Here is an 18750-nt window from a genome sequence, read left to right as displayed (position 1 = left end):
CATCTCACTGATCTAACCTAGTGTTCCTCTCCTCCCGCAGCATCTCACTGACCTAACCTGGTGTTCCTCTCCTCCCGCAGCATCTCACTGATCTAACCTAGTGTTCCTCTCCTCCCGCAGCATCTCACTGACCTAACCTGGTGTTCCTCTCCTCCCGCAGCATCTCACTGACCTAACCTAGTGTTCCTCTCCTCCCGCAGCATCTCACTGACCTAACCTGGTGTTCCTCTCCTCCCGCAGCATCTCACTGATCTAACCTGGTGTTCCTCTCCTCCCGCAGCATCTCACTGATCTAACCTGGTGTTCCTCTCCTCCCGCAGCATCTCACTGATCTAACCTGGTGTTCCTCTCCTCCCGCAGCATCTCACTGACCTAACCTGGTGTTCCTCTCCTCCCGCAGCATCTCACTGATCTAACCTGGTGTTCCTCTCCTCCCGCAGCATCTCACTGATCTAACCTGGTGTTCCTCTCCTCCCGCAGCATCTCACTGATCTAACCTGGTGTTCCTCTCCTCCCGCAGCATCTCACTGATCTAACCTGGTGTTCCTCTCCTCCCGCAGCATCTCACTGATCTAACCTGGTGTTCCTCTCCTCCCGCAGCATCTCACTGATCTAACCTAGTGTTCCTCTCCTCCCGCAGCATCTCACTGACCTAACCTGGTGTTCCTCTCCTCCCGCAGCATCTCACTGACCTAACCTAGTGTTCCTCTCCTCCCGCAGCATCTCACTGACCTAACCTGGTGTTCCTCTCCTCCCGCAGCATCTCACTGACCTAACCTGGTGTTCCTCTCCTCCCGCAGCATCTCACTGATCTAACCTAGTGTTCCTCTCCTCCCGCAGCATCTCACTGATCTAACCTAGTGTTCCTCTCCTCCCGCAGCATCTCACTGACCTAACCTAGTGTTCCTCTCCTCCCGCAGCATCTCACTGACCTAACCTAGTGTTCCTCTCCTCCCGCAGATTCCGGATAGACAACACAGACCACATCATAGATGTCAACAAAGGCAATATCCCCTTTGAGTATGATCAAGTCAATATCATCTGTCCGGTCTATAATAAGGACACCAGCGATGAGGAGGCTGAGAAATATATTATATATAATGTAAGTATAAGAAATGTGTCTTATTTGACGTATGGGAAATATAACGTAAATATGTGTATACAAAATTATATATATTTTAAGCCTCGTGTATCAAATTACGTAATAAAATATACATCGGGGTGAAACTGAGAAAAATGGGATTGTAGGGGAAAGTGGAATAATTACTGGAATTTTGAATAAAATCCAAATTTTTGTATACACATATTTACGTTATATTTCCCATACGTCAAATAAGACATGTTGTTAGGTAAGACACATATGCAACAGTTAGGTATCTTTATTATGAAACGTTTCGCCTACACAGTAGGCTTCTTCAGTCGAGTACAGAAAAGTTGATAGAAGCAGAAGATACTTGAAGACGATGTAATCAGTCCATCACCCTTAAAGTTTTGAGGTGGTCAGTCCCTCAGTCTGGAGAAGAGCATTGTTCCATAGTCTGGAACAATATGGAGATGAAGTGACAGGGGGACCCTCAGGGTTTTGGGGGTCAGGGCACTGGATGAATAGGCTGGTTTTTAATTTAAATTTAAGGGCAGTGTTTGATAAGGGGCAAAATTTTAATAATGTGGGTTGTGGAACTTTCGCTCTCCCGGGCTTGTCAAGCTGTTTCGGGCTCTGGGGTATGGGGTTTATATGGATGTTAGGTGGGATTTTTAAATAGTAGTGGTGGTAGTGGATGGTAGTGTGGTAGTGGTGAGTAGTGATGGTGGTGGGGGTGGTTGGGGTGATGGGTGGTAGGAGTGGTGGTGGGGGTGATGGGGGTAGTGATGGTAGTGGGGGTGATGGTGGGAGTAGTGGGAGTAGTAGTGGGGATAGTAGTAGTGGGATTTGCAGTGAATTTTTTTTGGGAGGGAGTGGGTGATGGTGGGGGTAGTGGGGGCGGGGGGGTGGGGGTGAGTGGGGGCGGGGGATGGTGGGGGTGGTAGTGGGAGTGGTGGTTGATGGTGGTGGTGGTAGGGGGGTGTGAGTGGGGAAATGGGAGTGGGCGGTGATGGTGGTGGGGGTGGGGGTGATGGTGGGGGTGGGGGTGGGGGTGGTTGGGGGTAATGGGGGTGGGGGTGATTGGGGGTGGGGGTGGGGGTGATGGGAGTGGGGGTGTGGGAGCGGGGATGGGGGTGGGGGTAGTAGTGGGGGTGATGGGGGTATTTGTGGGAGCGGGGGATTTGGGGGTGGGGGTTGGGGGTGGGGGCGGGGATGGGGGTTTGGGGGTTTTGGGGGTGGTGGGGTAGTGGTGGCGGGGATGGGGGTTGGGGGTTGGGGGTGATGGGGGTAGTTTTAGTAGCGGGGATGGGGGTAGTGGGAGTAGCGGGGATGGGGGTGGGGGTTGGCGGGGATGGGAGTGTGGGGGTTGGGGGGGGGGTTGGGAGTGGGAGTAAAGGGGGGGTTAAAATGGGAATGGGGGTTTTCGGGGAAAAATGGGGGTGGGAGTAAATAGCGGGGATGGTGAGTAATGGGGGTGGATGTTTGTGGGGGTTTGGGGGTTGGGCCGGGGATTGGGGGTTGGGGGTAGCGGGGATGGTAGTAGTAATGGAAAATGCTTAATTGGTAATGGGGGTAACGGGGATGGGGGTAGTGATGGTGAGTGGGTGGTAGTAGTGTGTTTGGGGGTGGTGGTATGGTAGTGGTGGTGTGGCGGGGGTGGTGAAGGTAGGGGAGGGGATGGTGGGAGTGATGGTAATGGTGATGGGGGTAGTATTGGGAGCCCGGGGATGGGGGTGGTATGGTAGTGGTGAGGGGGTAGTGGGTGGGAGCGGTGATGGGGGTAGTGGAGTGGGGAGTGATGGAGTGAGTGTGGCATGGTGAATGGTGGGAGTGGGTGGGAGTGGTGATTTGGGAGTATTTGTGGGAGCGGGGATGGTGGAAAGGGTTAGCCCGTGATAATGGGGGTATTTGTAGTGGGAGTGGGGATGGGAGTAGTTAAAATATTTGTAGGGTGATGGGAGTGGGAGTGGCCCCGCAGTGATGGGGGTGGGAGTAGCAGCGGGGATAGTGGGAGTGGGAGCAACGGGGATTTTAAAATAGTGGGGGCAGTGATAGTGGGAAATGGGGTAGCGGGGGTTTAAAAGGGAGTGGGGGTGGGGGTAGCGGGGATGGGGGTTTTAAAGCGGGGATTGGTGGGGGTGGGAACCCGTGATTGGGAGTGGGAGTGCGGGGATGGGGGTAGTGGGGGTTGGGAGGTAATGGGGGTAGTAGTTGGGGGTAAAGGGGGTGGGAGTGGGAGCGGGGATGGGGAGTGGGGGTGGGGGTGATGGGGGTAGTTGGGACGGGGATTGGGAGTGGGAGCCCCGCGGGGAAAAGGTAGTAGTGGGGATGGGGGTGGTAGTAAACGGGGATGGTGGGGGTATTTTAGTGGCGGGGATGGTGGTATTTGGGGGTGGGGGTGATGTGGTAGTGGTGGGGGTGGCCGGTGATGGTGGTGGTGATGGTGGTGGTGGGGGTGGGGGGTAGTGGGGGGAGGTGATGGTGGTATGGTGGTGGTGGGGGTAGTGGTGGTGGTGGCGGGGATGGTGGGGGTGGGGAGTGGGTGGCGGGGATGGTGGGGAGTAGTGATGGGGGTAGTGGGGGTGGGAGTGGGAGTGGGGGTGATTGGGGGTAGTGGGGGTAGCGGGGATGGTAGTAAAGGTGTGCGGGGGTAGTGAGTGGGGGCAGCAAATGATGGTAGTAGTGGTGTTGGGGGTAGTGAGGGGTGGTGGTGGTGAGTGGGGTGGTGGTGGTGGCGATGGTGGTGGTGGGGGTGGCCCGGGGATGGTGGGGGTGGTGGTGGGGGTGAGTGGTGGGGGTGGTGGGGGTGGTGGTGGTGGGGGTGATGGTGGGGAGTATGGGGGCGGGGATGGTGGGGGTGGGGGAGTGGGGAAAGGGGGTGGTGGTGGGGGTGGGGGTAGCCGGGGGTGGGGGTGGGAGAGTGATGGGGGTAGTAGAGTGGGGGCAGTGATGGGAGTAGTGGGAGTGGGTGATGGGAGTAGTTGGGAGTAGTGGGGGTATTGGTATTGGGGTGGTAGTGGCCCGTGATGGTGGTAGTTTGGGGGTTTGGGGGTGGTGGGTGGTAGTGGGGGTGGGGGTGGTGGGGGTGGCCCGGGGGAGGTGGTGGTGGTGGTGGTGGCCCGGGGGGGTGGTGGTGGCGGTGATGGTGGTGGTGGTGGTGGTGGTGGTGGTGGCGGTGGGTGGGGGTGGTGGTGGTGGCGGTGGTGGGGGTGGTGAAAAAGGGGGAGCCCCGGGGATGGTGGTGGGGGTGGTGGTGGTGGGGGTGGTAGGGGGGTGGGGGTGGGAGCGGTGATGGTGGGAGTAAATAGAGTGGGAAACGGGGATAATTGGGGGTAGTAGTGGTAGTGGGGGTGATAATGGTGGTAGTGGTGGATGGAATGGTAGTGGCGGTGATGGGGAGTAGTGGGGGTAGTGGCCCGTGAAGTGGTGGTATTAAAAAGGTGGTAGTGGTGCGGTGATGGGGGTGGTGGCGGTGATGTGGGTGGTGGGGGTGGGGGTGTGGTGGTGGTGGTGGGAGCGGTGATGGTGGGGGTGGTTTGGGGCCCCGGGGATGGTGAGTATGGTGTGGGGGTGATGTGGTGGTGGTGGGGAGGAGGGGATGGTGGGGGTAGTAGTAGCGGGGGTGGTGGGAGTGGGGGTTGGGGGCGGGGATTGGGGGTGGGGGTGGGAGTGATTGGGGGTGGGGGTAGTAGGGAGTGGGGATGGGGGTATTGGGAGTAGTGGGAGTAGTGGGAGTGGGGATGGGGGTGGTAAATGGGAGCGGGGATGGTAAATAGTGGGGGGTGATGGTAGTGGTAGTAGTAGCGGGGATGAAGTAGTGGTGGTAGCCCGTGATAGTAGTGGGAGTTTAGGGTGATGAGTGGTAGTAGCGGTGAAAAGGGGGGTATAGTGGTAGCGGTGATGGTGGGGGTGGGAAACAGTGGTGGGAGTGGGGGAGTGCAGTGATGGGGGTGGTATTTGTGGGAGTGATTGGTAGTTGGTGCAGTGTTATGATTTGTGTATGGGGGTAGTGATGGGGGTGGTTGGGGAGTGATGTGGGGGTAGTGGGGGTGGGAATTTATGGGTGGTAGTGGTAGTGGTAGTGGTGGGTGGTGATGGTGGTAGTGAGTGGTGATGTGGTGGGGTGGGGGTAGTGTAAAGGGGGTAGTGGGGGTGGTATTGGGGCGGTGATGGGGGTGGGGGTAGTGGTGGCGGGGAAAAGTGGTGGTAGCAGTAATTTGGGATTTGTGGGAGGGGAGGGGGTGTGGTAGTGGGAGTGATTGGTGGGAGTGGGAGTAGCAGTGATAATGGGAGTAGTGGGAGTGGGAGTGGGGGGTGGAATAGTGGGGATGGGAGCAGTGATAATGAAATAGTAGTAGTACAGTAATAGTGGGAGGGTGGGAGTGGGAGTGATAGTGGGAGTAGTAGTTGGATGATATTAGTTTTAATGGTGTTTTCGGGGAAAGGGAGTAGTATTAAACGGGGATTAAATGGGGGTTTGGGTTAGTAGTAGTAGTAGTAGCAGTGATAGTAGTAGTAGTAGCAGTGATAATAGTAGTAGTAGTAGTAGTAGCAGTGATAATAGTAGTAGTAGTAGTAGTAGTAGTAGTAGTAGAGCTTGAGTGGTGACGTGTACTTAGCTCAGTGGTGACGTGTACTTAGCTCAGTGGTGACGTGTACTTAGCTCAGTGGTGACGTGTACTTAGCTCAGTGGTGACGTGTACTTAGCTTGAGTGGTGACGTGTACTTAGCTCTGTGACAGTGGTGACGTGTACTTAGCTTAGTGGTGACGTGTACTTAGCTTGAGTGGTGACGTGTACTTAGCTTAGTGGTGACGTGTACTTAGCTTGAGTGGTGACGTGTACTTAGCTCAGTGGTGAGTGCTCTGTGACATGTACATAGCTCTGTGACAGTGGTGACGTGTACTTATCTGAGTGGTGACGTGTACTTAGCTTGAGTGGTGACGTGTACTTAGCTCTGTGACAGTGGTGACGTGTACTTAGCTCTGTGACAGTGGTGACGTGTACTTAGCTCTGTGACAGTGGTGACGTGTACTTAGCTCTGTGACAGTGGTGACGTGTACTTAGCTCTGTGACAGTGGTGACGTGTACTTAGCTCTGTGAAGACCTGTTTGTGTGCTCTCTGTGAATCTGAACCAGGATGCCCTCTCTTGAGTAACTTTACCAGCAGCTGAGAGAAGAGCTCAGAGTTGCTAAGCTGGAGATACGGCGATTAATACTGTTAGTGGGAGGAATTGTAAAGGACCTGCCTAGTATGGGCCAACAGGCCTGCTGCAGTGTTCCTCCTTTCTTATGTCCTTATGTTCTAGTAGTAGCAAACACCTGCAGAAAATACTAGAAATTCAACTTACTGGTCCCCGTCTAACATCTAGCCTTGCATGGGCCAGTAGGCCTTCTGCAGTGTTCCTCCATTCTTATGTTCTTATAACAGTTTGTCAGACAAGATTCTAGTTCACTTATGTCGTAAATTATGTGGCTTCTCAACATCATTTTGGGATCACAACTAAATGAATAGAAACCAGTCAAATGTGTCTAGGTTGTAATAACTAGCTAATGTATTTAGAATAATTCAGAATATAAGTTCCTACACAACTCTTGGAGTATAAGTTAGTATACTTATATATCGTAGTTATCCTGTATTTAATATGCATTTGGTGCTATGGGCACTTAAGTGTCTCAATCTTCAACTTGTAATAAAGTTGGTAGAATTACCGACAATATGTAAAGTAAAAGGACACAAGTGCAACTAATGTGACATTTATTGTGGCAACGTTTCGCTCTCCAGGAGCTTTATCAAGCCATTGATAAAGCTCCTGGCTTGATTAAGCTCCTGGAGAGCGAAACGTTGCCACAATAAATGTCACATTAGTTGCACTTGTGTCCTTTTACTTTACAATCTTCTACTTGTCGGTTTTTCAAACCATTCATCACACTTAAGATAATGTGCAGTATAATTCTCCTATAAATGTGTACCGTCTGGTACGTTGCTATGCTGACGTGTACTTATAAGTACAAGTGATGAAGGTTTGCGTATGTGTGTGTGAGTGGTCGGTGTGTGCTTAGTAAGACTCAACTTCGAATGTGACTGACAGAAACAAGTCTCTAGATAAGCTAACTTTGCATAAATTAGACACATGTGCAACTCTTGGGTATCTTTATTGAGGAAACGTTTCGCCACACAGTGGCTTCATCAGTTCATACAAAGGAGAATCTTGAAGAACAGGAGGAGAATGAGGTAATCAGTCCCTCAACCTTGAGTCGATGTGGTCAGTCCATCAAGGTTGAGGGACTGATTACCTCATTCTCCTCCTGTTCTTCAAGATTCTCCTTTGTATGGACTCATGAAGCCACTGTGTGGCGAAACGTTTCCTCAATAAAGATACCCAAGAGTTGCACATGAGTCTAATTTATCAACATGTCGGTTCCCTGAACCATTCATCTACAAACCTGTCAGACACTGCAACTTCTTGGGATCTTTATACTTGGGAATTCTTCGCTTGCCTAATTCTTGGGCACGACCTACTTCCACATTGAACAAATGTGACACCACCTATGACTGCTGCACCTCTCCTGCCAACGGTTTACAAGCTCCTTCTCCGCACGTATGCCGTATTCTATTCAAGATTGATGGACTGACCACATCGACTCAAGGTTGAGGGACTGATTACCTCATTCTCCTCCTGTTCTTCAAGATTCTCCTTGATAAATTAGACACAAGTGCAACTCTTGGGTCTCTTTATTGAGGAAACGTTTCGCCACACAGTGGCTTCATCAGTCCATACACAGGAGAAACTTGAAGAACAGGAGGAGAATGAGGTAATCAGTCCCTCAACCTTGAGTCGATGTGTTCAGTCCATCAATCTTGAGTAGAATACGGCAGATGAGCGGAGAAGCAGCTTATAAACCGTATGGCAGGAGAGGTGCAGCAGTCATAGGTGGTGTCACATTTGTTCAATGTGGAAGTACGTTATGCCCAAGAATTAGGCAAGCGAAGAATTCCTAAGTATTAAGATCCCAAGAAGTTGCAGTGTCTGACAGGTTTGTAGATGAATGGTTCAGAGAACCGACATGTTGATAAATTAGACACAAGTGCAACTCTTGGGTATCTTTATTGAGGAAACGTTTCGCCACACAGTGGCTTCATCAGTTTATAAGCTGCTTCTCCACACATATGCCGTATTCTATTCAAGATTGATGGACTGACCACATCGACTCAAGGTTGAGGGACTGATTACCTCATTCTCCTCCTGTTCTTCAAGTTTCTCCTATGTATGGACTGATGAAGCCACTGTGTGGCGAAACGTTTCCTCAATAAAGATACCCAAGAGTTGCACATGTGTCTAATTTATCAACGTGTCTGTTCCCTGAACCATTCATCTACAAAGCTAACTTTACCCTCGAGGCAAACAGCTTGCTTGAATAATGTGACGACCCTTTGCCAGACAGCAGTAGTGCTTGAAGCCTGGTTGATCAGGCCCTGATCCACCAGGAGGCCTGGTCATGGACCGGGCCGCCGGGGCGTTGGTCCCTGGAATACCCTCCAGGTATACTCCATGTAGCGTCAAGCAAGGAATTAGGGAGAACAAAACGACCCTAACTAGGGGGCCTTCAACAGATCCTTCACCAAAAGGTATAAAACTCCATTATTACTGAAACTTGAGTTCAATTCCAAATCCCAAACCACTAAGTCTGGTCTCAGACCGGGCCGCAGGGGCGTTGACCCCCGAAACCTTCCCCAGGTATACTCAAGGTATGCGACAGTTCGTAGATGCCAGAACAAATGTAGGTCAAGAGTTTAACTCGGAACCAGAGATATATAGTGTATCAGAGTGTCGCAGACCGTCCACAGGGGCGTTGGCCCCCAGAACTCTCTCCAGGTATACGCACTCTCTGAAAACATCAAATATCACTAAGTCTAATGCTCTGTTGCGAGATGTATGTCCCGGTTCACCATTGCAGACATTACCATAAACAGTCTCAATAACACAAGCTGAGGACAACAGGATTCTCTCAGAGCAGGAGACGAGATGTTTCTTCAGCAAGGAACAGTGAGAGACAGGGCCTGCAGATCCAACATCTGGTGACTTGTACCAGACAGAGCTAGACGAGATATTTCTTCACCTGGACCAGAGAGAGACAGGGCCTGCAGATCCAACATCTGGTGACTTGTACCAGACAGAGCTAGACGAGATATTTCTTCACCTGGACCAGAGAGAGACAGGGCCAGCAGATCCAACATCTGGTGACTTGTACCAGACAGAGCTAGACGAGATATTTCTTCACCTGGACCAGAGAGAGACAGGGCCAGCAGATCCAACATCTGGTGACTTGTACCAGACAGAGCTAGACGAGATATTTCTTCACCAGGACCAGAGAGAGACAGGGCCAGCAGATCCAACATCTGGTGACTTGTACCAGACAGAGCTAGACGAGATATTTCTTCACCAGGACCAGAGAGAGACAGGGCCAGCAGATCCAACATCTGGTGACTTGTACCAGACAGAGCTAGACGAGATATTTCTTCACCTGGACCAGAGAGAGACAGGACCAGCAGATCCAACATCTGGTGACTTGTACCAGACAGAGCTAGACGAGATATTTCTTCACCAGGACCAGAGAGAGACAGGGCCAGCAGATCCAACATCTGGTGACTTGTACCAGACAGAGCTAGACGAGATATTTCTTCACCAGGACCAGAGAGAGACAGGGCCAGCAGCTTCAACATCTGGTGACTTGTACCAGACAGAGCTAGACGAGATATTTCTTCACCTGGACCAGAGAGAGTCTGGGCCAGCAGATCCAACTTCTTGTGACTTGTACAAGACAGAGCTAGACGAGATATTTCTTCACCAGGACCAGAGAGAGACAGGACCAGCAGATCCAACATCTGGTGACTTGTACCAGACAGAGCTAGACGAGATATTTCTTCACCTGGACCAGAGAGAGACAGGGCCAGCAGATCCAACATCTGGTGACTTGTACCAGACAGAGCAAGACGAGATATTTCTTCACCAGGACCAGAGAGAGACAGGGCCAGCAGATCCAACATCTGGTGACTTGTACCAGACAGAGCAAGACGAGATATTTCTTCACCAGGACCAGAGAGAGACAGGGCCAGCAGATCCAACATCTGGTGACTTGTACCAGACAGAGCAAGACGAGATATTTCTTCACCAGGACCAGAGAGAGACAGGGCCAGCAGATCCAACATCTGGTGACTCGTACCAGACAGAGCTAGACGAGATATTTCTTCACCAGGACCAGACAGGGCCAGCAGATCCAACATCTGGTGACTCGTACCAGACAGAGCAAGACGAGATATTTCTTCACCAGGACCAGAGAGAGACAGGGCCAGCAGATCCAACATCTGGTGACTCGTACCAGACAGAGCTAGACGAGATATTTCTTCACCAGGACCAGAGAGAGACAGGGCCAGCAGGTTCAACATCTGGTGACTTGTACCAGCTTACTCCTGACATGAACAGTGAAACAAGCGGGCAGGTAGTTACCAGAGTGCTGACAGCCAATCAAAACTCACCATCAACAAACACAACAAGAAGCGTACTTGTTACATCCTACATACGTACATAAGCAGCTGTTTGATCCTGGTGGGTTCACCACTTGATTTTATGTATATAATTTAATAAGTCAGATAACATAAATAATGAAAATTTCGATCTAATTATAATTATAGCAACCTTGTCTCTAAGGTCGCAACACAATAGTGGTAGTTGTGGTAGTAGTAGTAGTAGTAGTGGTGGTGGTGGTAGTGGTAGTGTTACAGTAACACACAGCTGTGTTACAGTCAGAGCTGTGTTACAGTCACAGCTGTGTGACAGTCACAGCTGTGTTACAGTCACAGCTGTGTTACAGTCACAGCTGTGTTACAGTCACAGCTGTGTTACAGTCACAGCTGTGTTACAGTCACAGCTGTGTTACAGTCACAGCTGTGTTACAGTCACAGCTGTGTGACAGTCACAGCTGTGTTACAGTCACAGCTGTGTTACAGTCACAGCTGTGCAACAGTCACAGCTGTGTTACAGTCACAGCTGTGTTACAGTCACAGCTGTGTGACAGTCACAGCTGTGTTACAGTCACAGCTGTGTTACAGTCACAGCTGTGCAACAGTCACAGCTGTGTTACAGTCACAGCTGTGCCACAGTCACAGCTGTGTTACAGTCACAGCTGTGTTACAGTCACAGCTGTGTTACAGTCACAGCTGTGTTACAGTCACAGCTGTTACAGTGTCAACAAGGAATTATCATGGATGGCAGGAAAAAATTTTACGTAATCCCAAAGTCACACAACCTGTCAACCCAGTGATGGTGGGGAGGGAGAGAGGGAGTGATGGTGGGGAGGGAGAGAGGGAGTGATGGTGGTGAGGGAGAGAGGGAGTGATGGTGGGGAGGGAGAGAGGGAGTGATGGTGGGGAGGGAGAGAGGGAGTGATGGTGGGGAGGGAGAGAGGGAGTGATGGTGGGGAGGGAGAGAGGGAGTGATGGTGGGGAGGGAGAGAGGGAGTGATGGTGGGGAGGGAGAGAGGGAGTGATGGTGGGGGAGGGAGAGAGGGGTGATGGTGGGGAGGGAGCGAGGGAGTGATGGTGGGGAGGGAGAGAGGGAGTGATGGTGGGGAGGGAGAGAGGGAGTGATGGTGGGGAGGGAGAGAGGGAGTGATGGTGGGGAGGGAGAGAGGGAGTGATGGTGGGGAGGGAGAGATGAGTGATGGTGAGGGAGAGAGGGAGAGATGGTGGGGAGGGAGAGAGGGAGTGATGGTGGGGAGGGAGAGAGGGAGTGATGGTGGGGAGGGAGAGAGGGAGTGATGGTGGGAGGGAGAGAGGGAGTGATGGTGGGGGAGGGAGAGAGGGAGTGATGGTGGGTTGGGAGAGAGGGAGTGATGGTGGGGAGGGAGAGAGGGAGTGATGGTGGGGAGGGAGAGATGGTGGGTGAGGGGAGAGGGAGAGATGGTGGGGAGGGAGAGAGGGAGTGATGGTGGGGAGGGAGGGAGTGTTGGTGGGGAGGGAGAGAGGGAGTGATGGTGGGGAGGGAGAGAGGGAGTGATGGTGGTGAGGGAGAGAGGGAGTGATGGTGGGGAGGGAGAGAGGGAGTGATGGTGGGGAGGGAGAGAGGGAGTGAGGGTGGGGGAGGGAGAGAGGGAGTGATGGTGGGGAGGGAGAGAGGGAGTGATGGTGGGGAGGGAGAGAGATGGTGGGGAGGGAGAGAGGGAGAGATGGTGGGGAGGGAGAGAGGGAGTGATGGTGGGGAGGGAGAGAGGGGGAGTGATGGTGGGGAGGGAGAGAGGGAGTGATGGTGGGGAGGGAGAGAGGGAGTGATGGTGGGGAGGGAGAGAGGGAGTGATGGTGGGGAGGGAGAGAGGGAGTGATGGTGGGGAGGGAGAGAGGGAGTGATGGTGGGGAGGGGAGAGAGGGACTGATGGTGGGGAGGGAGAGAGGGAGTGATGGTGGGGAGGGAGAGAGGGAGTGATGGTGGGGAGGGAGAGAGGGAGTGATGGTGGGGAGGGAGAGAGGGAGTGATGGTGGGGAGGGAGAGAGGGAGTGATGGTGGGGAGGGAGAGAGGGAGTGATGGTGGGGAGGGAGAGAGGGACTGATGGTGGGGAGGGAGAGAAAGACTGATGGTGGGGAGGGAGAGAGGGAGTGATGGTGGGGAGGGAGAGAGGGAGTGATGGTGGGGAGGGAGAGAGGGAGTGATGGTGGGGAGGGAGAGAGGGAGTGATGGTGGGGAGGGAGAGAGGGAGTGATGTTGGGGAGGGAGAGAGGGAGTGATGGTGGGGAGGGAGGGAGTGATGGAGGGTAGGGAGAGAGGGAGTGATGGTGGGGAGGGGAGAGAGGGAATGAGGGAGGGAGAGAGGGACTGAGTGGGGAGGGAGAGAGTGAGTGATGGTGGGGGAGGGGAGAGAGGGAGTGAGGGTGGGGAGGGAGAGAGGGAGTGATGGTGGGGAGGGAGAGAGGGAGTGATGGTGGGGAGGGAGAGAGGGAGTGATGGTGGGGAGGGAGAGAGGGAGTGATGGTGGAGAGGGAGAGAGGGAGTGATGGTGGGGAGGGAGAGAGGAGTGATGGTGGGGTGGGAGAGTGGGAGTGATGGTGGGGAGGGAGAGAGGGAGTGATGGTGGCGAGGGATAGAGGGAGTGATGGTGGGGAGGGAGAGAGGGAGTGATGGTGGGGAGGGAGAGAGGGAGTGATGGTGGGGAGGGAGAGAGAGGGAGTGATGGTGGGGAGGGAAAGAGGGAGTGATGGTGGGGTGGGAGAGAGGGAGTGATGGTGGGGAGGGAGAGAGGGAGTGATGGTGGGGAGGGAGAGAGGGAGTGATGGTGGAGAGGGAGAGAGGGAATGATGGTGGGGAGGGAGAGAGGGAGTGATGGTGGGGAGGGAGAGAGGGAGTGATGGTGGGGAGGGAGAGAGGGAGTGATGGTGGAGAGGGAGAGAGGGAATGATGGTGGGGAGGGAGAGAGGGAGTGATGGTGGGGAGGGAGAGTGGGAGTGATGGTGGGGAGGGAGAGAGGGAGTGATGGTGGAGAGGGAGAGAGGGAATGATGGTGGGGAGGGAGAGAGGGAGTGATGGTGGGGAGGGAGAGAGGGAGTGATGGTGGGGAGGAGAGAGGGAGTGATGGTGGAGAGGGAGAGAGGGAATGATGGTGGGGAGGGAGAGAGGGAGTGATGGTGGGGAGGGAGAGAGGGAGTGATGGTGGGGAGGGAGAGAGGGAGTGATGGTGGAGAGGGAGAGAGGGAATGATGGTGGGGAGGGAGAGAGGGAGTGATGGTGGGGAGGGAGAGAGGGAGTGATGGTGGGGAGGGAGAGAGGGAGTGATGGTGGGGAGGGAGAGAGGGAGTGATGGTGGAGAGGGAGAGAGGGAATGATGGTGGGGAGGGAGAGAGGGAGTGATGGTGGGGAGGGAGAGAGGGAGTGATGGTGGGGAGGGGAGAGAGGGAGTGATGATGGGGAGGGAGAGAGTGAGTGATGGTGGGGGAGGGAGAGAGGGGAGTGATGGTGGGGAGGGAGAGAGGGAATGATTGTGGGGAGGGAGAGAGGGAATGATGGTGGGGAGGGAGAGAGGGAGTGATGGTGGGAGGGATAGAGGGAGTGATGGTGGGGAGGGAGAGAGGGAGTGATGGTGGGGAGGGAGAGAGGGAATGATGGTGGGGAGGGAGGAGGGAGTGATGGTGGAGAGGGGAGAGAGGGAATGATGGTGGGGAGGGAGAGAGGGAGTGATGGTGGGGAGGGAGAGAGGGAGTGATGGTGGGGGAGGGAGAGAGGGGAGTGATGGTGGAGAGGGAGAGAGGGAATGATGGTGGGGAGGGAGAGAGGGAGTGATGGTGGGGAGGGAGAGAGGGGAGTGATGGTGGGGGAGGGAGAGAGGGGAGTGATGGTGGGGAGGGGAGAGAGGGAGTGATGGTGGGGAGGGAGAGAGGGAGTGATGGTGGGGAGGAGAGGAGGGGAGTGATGGTGGGGAGGAGAGAGGGAGTGATGGTGGGAGGGAGAGAGGGATTGATGGTGGGGAGGGAGAGAGGGAATGATGGTGGGGAGGGAGAGAGGGAGTGATGGTGGGGAGGGAGAGAGGGAGTGATGGTGAGGAGGGAGAGAGGGAGTGATGGTGGAGAGGAGAGAGGGAATGATGGTGGGGAGGGAGAGAGGGAGTGATGGTGGGGAGGGATAGAGGGAGTGATGGTGGGGAGGGAGAGAGGGAGTGATGGTGGGGAGGGAGAGAGGGAGTGATGGTGGGGAGGGAGAGAGGGAGTGGTGGTGGGGAGGGAGAGAGGGGAGTGATGGTGGGGAGGGAGAGAGGGAGTGATGGTGGGGAGGGAGAGAGAGGAGTGATGGTGGGGAGGGAGAGAGGGAATGATGGTGGGGAGGGGAGAGAGGGAGTGATGGTGGGGAGGGAGAGAGGGAGTGATGGTGGGGAGGGAGAGAGGGAATGATGGTGCGGAGGGAGAGAGGGAATGATGGTGGGGAGGGAGAGAGGGAATGATGGTGGGGAGGGAGAGAGGGAATGATGGTGGGGAGGGAGAGAGGGAATGATGGTGGGGAGGGAGAGAAGGAGTGATTGTTGGGGAGGGAGAGAGAGGGAGTGATTGTGGGGAGGGAGAGAAGGAGTGATTGTTGGGGAGGGAGAGAGGGAGTGATTGTGGGGAGGGAGAGGAGTGATTGTTGGGGAGGGAGAGAGGGGAGTGATTGTGGGGAGGGAGAGAGGGAGTGATGGTGGGGAGGGAGAGAGGGAGTGATTGTGGGGAGGGAGAGAAGGAGTGATTGTTGGGGAGGGAGTGAGTGAGAGAGAAGGAAGGGAGATATACAGTAAGAAAGGAAGAAGGGAGATATACAGTAAGAAAGGAAGAAGGGAGATATACAGTAAGAAAGGAAGAAGGGAGATATACAGTAAGAAAGGAAGAAGGGAGATACAAAGATAATTTGTTAGGAATCTCCAATATGCAGGAAGGGAGCGTGTTGGAGAGCCTTGGTCCCCTTACATTTATTGGGTTCGGAATATTTTAGGTGTAGATTATAACGTAGTTTTATCGTCTACGTTCCAAGGAGTACTGAGCTCCATGGTGACTGAGGGACTGACCACCTCAAATACGATAAACTGATTACATCAGCTTCACTACTACACCTGCTGCCTCTGTATTTGACTGAAGAAGCCTACTGTGTAGGCTGATACTCTGATGTTGTACATGTGTCGTAATCAACAAGGATTACAGGTCAAGGGACTTAATTGATCCCAGTAATTCAGATGTTTGACTGAATCTATACGAGAAGTGAAGGGTCTCTGCACATTCTTCAGATCTATAGGCTCATCTGACTTGAAGGAGAGAGAGAGAGAGAGAGAGAGAAAGAGAGAGAGAGAGAGAGAGAGAGGAGAGAGAGAGAGAGAGAGAGAGAGAGAGAGAGAGAGAGAGGGGGGGGGGAGGTTACTTGGAGAGTATTATCAGTAGGTTGGCATTTCTTTTAAATGACGTTTTCCATCCTGGTGTCAGAGAGTGACATCAGCAACCTGGTGTCAGAGAGTGACACCAGCAACCTGGTGTCAGAGAGTGACACCAGCAACCTGGTGTCAGAGAGTGACACCAGCAACCTGGTGTCAGAGAGTGACACCCCAGCATCTTGGTGTCAGAGAGTGACATCAGCATCTTGGTGTCAGAGAGTGACACCCCAGCATCTTGGTGTCAGAGAGTGACATCCCAGCATCCTGGGGTCAGAGAGTGACACCCCAGCATCCTGGGGTCAGAGAGTGACACCCCAGCATCCTGGGGTCAGAGAGTCACACCCCAGCATCCTGGGGTCAGAAAGTGACACCCCAGCATCCTGGGGTCAGAGAGTGACCACCCCAGCATCCTGGGGTCAGAGAGTGACACCCCAGCATCGTGGGGTCAGAGAGTGACACCCCAGCATCCTGGGGTCAGAGAGTGACACCCCCAGCATCCTGGTGTCAGAGAGTGACACCCCAGCATCCTGGTGTCAGAGAGTGACACCCCAGCATCCTGGTGTCAGAGAGTGACACCCCAGCATCCTGGGGTCAGAGAGTGACACCCCAGCATCCTGGTGTCAGAGAGTGACACCCCCAGCATCCTGGGGTCAGAGGTTGATTACTTCAGAGTCTAGTGTTGTGCTGTGGTCATGTTTCTCAGTAGCTGAGATGAGAGTATCATCCTCAGCACCTGGTGACCTGTCTTCTGCACATGGGAACCTGTCTTCTGCACATGGGAACCTGTCCTTCTACACATGGGAACCTGTCTTCTGCACATGGGACCTTCTTCAGCACATGGAGACCTGTCTTGAGCACATGGGAATCTGTCTTCTGCACATGGGAACCTGTCTTCTACACATAGGAAACCTGTCTTCTGCACATGGGAATCTGTCTTCTGCACATGGGAACCTGTCTTTTGCACATGGAACCTTCTTCAGCACATGGAACCTGTCTTCTGCACATGGGAACCTTCTTCAGCACATGGAGACCTGTCTTGAGCACATGGGAATCTGTCTTCTGCACATGGGAACCTGTCTTCTACATAGGAACCTGTCTTCTGCACATGGGAATCTGTCTTCTGCACATGGGAACCTGTCTTCTGCACATGGAACCTGTCTTCTACACATAGGAACCTGTCTTCTGCACATGGGAATCTGTCTTCTGCACATGGGAATCTGTCTTCTTTTTAAGGGGAAACCCGTCTTCCCGTTGGGGAAACCCTTTTTCCCACACATGGGAATCTGTCTTCTGCACATGGGGAAACCCGTCTTCTACACATAAAAATCTTTTTCTGCACATGGGAACCCCTTTGCCCTGGGCCTTTTCTTTACACATGGGGAAACCCGTCTTCTGCACATGGGCCTTCTTCAATAGGAACCTGTCGCCAGCACATGGGGAAACCCGTTTTTCAATTTCATAGGAACCTTCTTCTGCCCTGGGGGCTGTCTTCTGCACAAGGGAAACTGTCTTCTGCACATGGGGAAACCCGTCTTCAGTACATGAGAACCTATCTTTTGCCAAAAGGAACCTGTCGACAGCACATGGGGGAAACCCGTCTTCTGCACATGGGGAAACCCGTCTTCTGCACATGGGGAACCCTTTTTGTGAGAAACTGTCTTCTCCCGTGGAACCTGTCTTTTGCACATGGGGAAACCCGTCTTCTGCACATGGGGGCCTTTTTCTTTGCACAGTGGAACCTGTCTTCTGCCCCATGGGGAAAATTTCTTCAGCAAGGAACCCCTTTTCCGCCCCATGGGAACCCGTCTTCCCCCATTGGGGAAACCCGTCTTTCACATAAAAAAACCTTCCGCACCTGGGGAACCCCGTCTTCCCACAAAGGGAAACCCTTTTTTCCCCACATGGAACCTGTCTTTTGCACATGGGAAAATTCTTCCGCACATGGAACCTGTCTGCCGCACATGGGGAAACCCGTTTAGTACATGGGAAATAGAGCAAAGGGGTAAAAAAAAGGAACGGGAGAAAAAAATCAAAAAAAGCTGGTGACTAAGTTGAAGGAAGGTGGGGGGGGAGAGTGGATCGAAGTTAGAACCAGTGGGGTAATTGGCGGGGGGTGTCGGGGCCCTTATGCTGCACCCCCCTAACCCTGGACGCATCTTCAATATCCCGTAGGCAGGGCCAGGGGCGTCCGGCCCCCGCAACCACAATTGGGGGGGTACCCTGGTTGGGGGGGTAAGTTAAAGGGAAGGTTTGTGGGTTATGTTAGGGTTGGTCAGGTGGGTTAGGTTAGATTGGGGTTAGGTTAGGTTGGGGTGGGGTTAGGTTAAGGGTTTTGGGTTGGGGTTTGGTTAGGCTAGGTTGGGGTTTGGTTAGGTTGGGGTAGGTTTGGGGTAGGTTAGGCTGGGTTAGGCTAGGGTAGGCTAAAGGGGTTAGGGTGGGTTGGGGTTTGGCTGGGCTGGGGTAGGGTTGGCTAGGTTAGGCTAGGTTAGGTTAGGTTGGGGTTGGGGTAGGTTGGGGTTGGGTTGGGTTAGATTAGGGTTAGGCTGGGGTTGGGGGTTAGGCTGGGGGTAGGAGGCTGGTTAGATGGGTTGGGCTGGGTTGGGTTGGGGTGGGGCTGGGGTTTGGGGGTTGGGTTAAGGTTGAGGGAGGCTAGGCTGGGTTAGGCTGGAAATTAGGTTAGGCTAGGTTGGTTAGGCTGGGGTTTGGTTAGGTTGGGGTTGGCTAGGTTAGGTTGG

The 18750-nt window shown here is 53.6% G+C and overlaps 1 protein-coding gene across 1 annotated transcript in view; it reads left to right on the top strand.

Moving 5' to 3' along the window:
- Positions 1-966: 966 nt before the first annotated feature.
- The window catches only part of LOC128703881 (ephrin-B1), a 109428-nt gene continuing 91644 nt past the window's right edge, over positions 967-18750 (top strand). Inside the window, exon 1 of the mRNA XM_070104876.1 lies at positions 967-1102. The gene's annotated coding sequence lies outside the window, so the exon portion shown is untranslated. The remainder of the gene's footprint in view (positions 1103-18750) is intronic.

The sequence above is a fragment of the Cherax quadricarinatus genome, chromosome 95 (genome assembly GCF_038502225.1).
Source record: "Cherax quadricarinatus isolate ZL_2023a chromosome 95, ASM3850222v1, whole genome shotgun sequence".
Taxonomy (NCBI): domain Eukaryota; kingdom Metazoa; phylum Arthropoda; class Malacostraca; order Decapoda; family Parastacidae; genus Cherax; species Cherax quadricarinatus.
The sequence above is the reverse complement of the archived record's forward strand: the minus strand, read 5'-3'. Positions and strand labels throughout refer to the sequence as shown.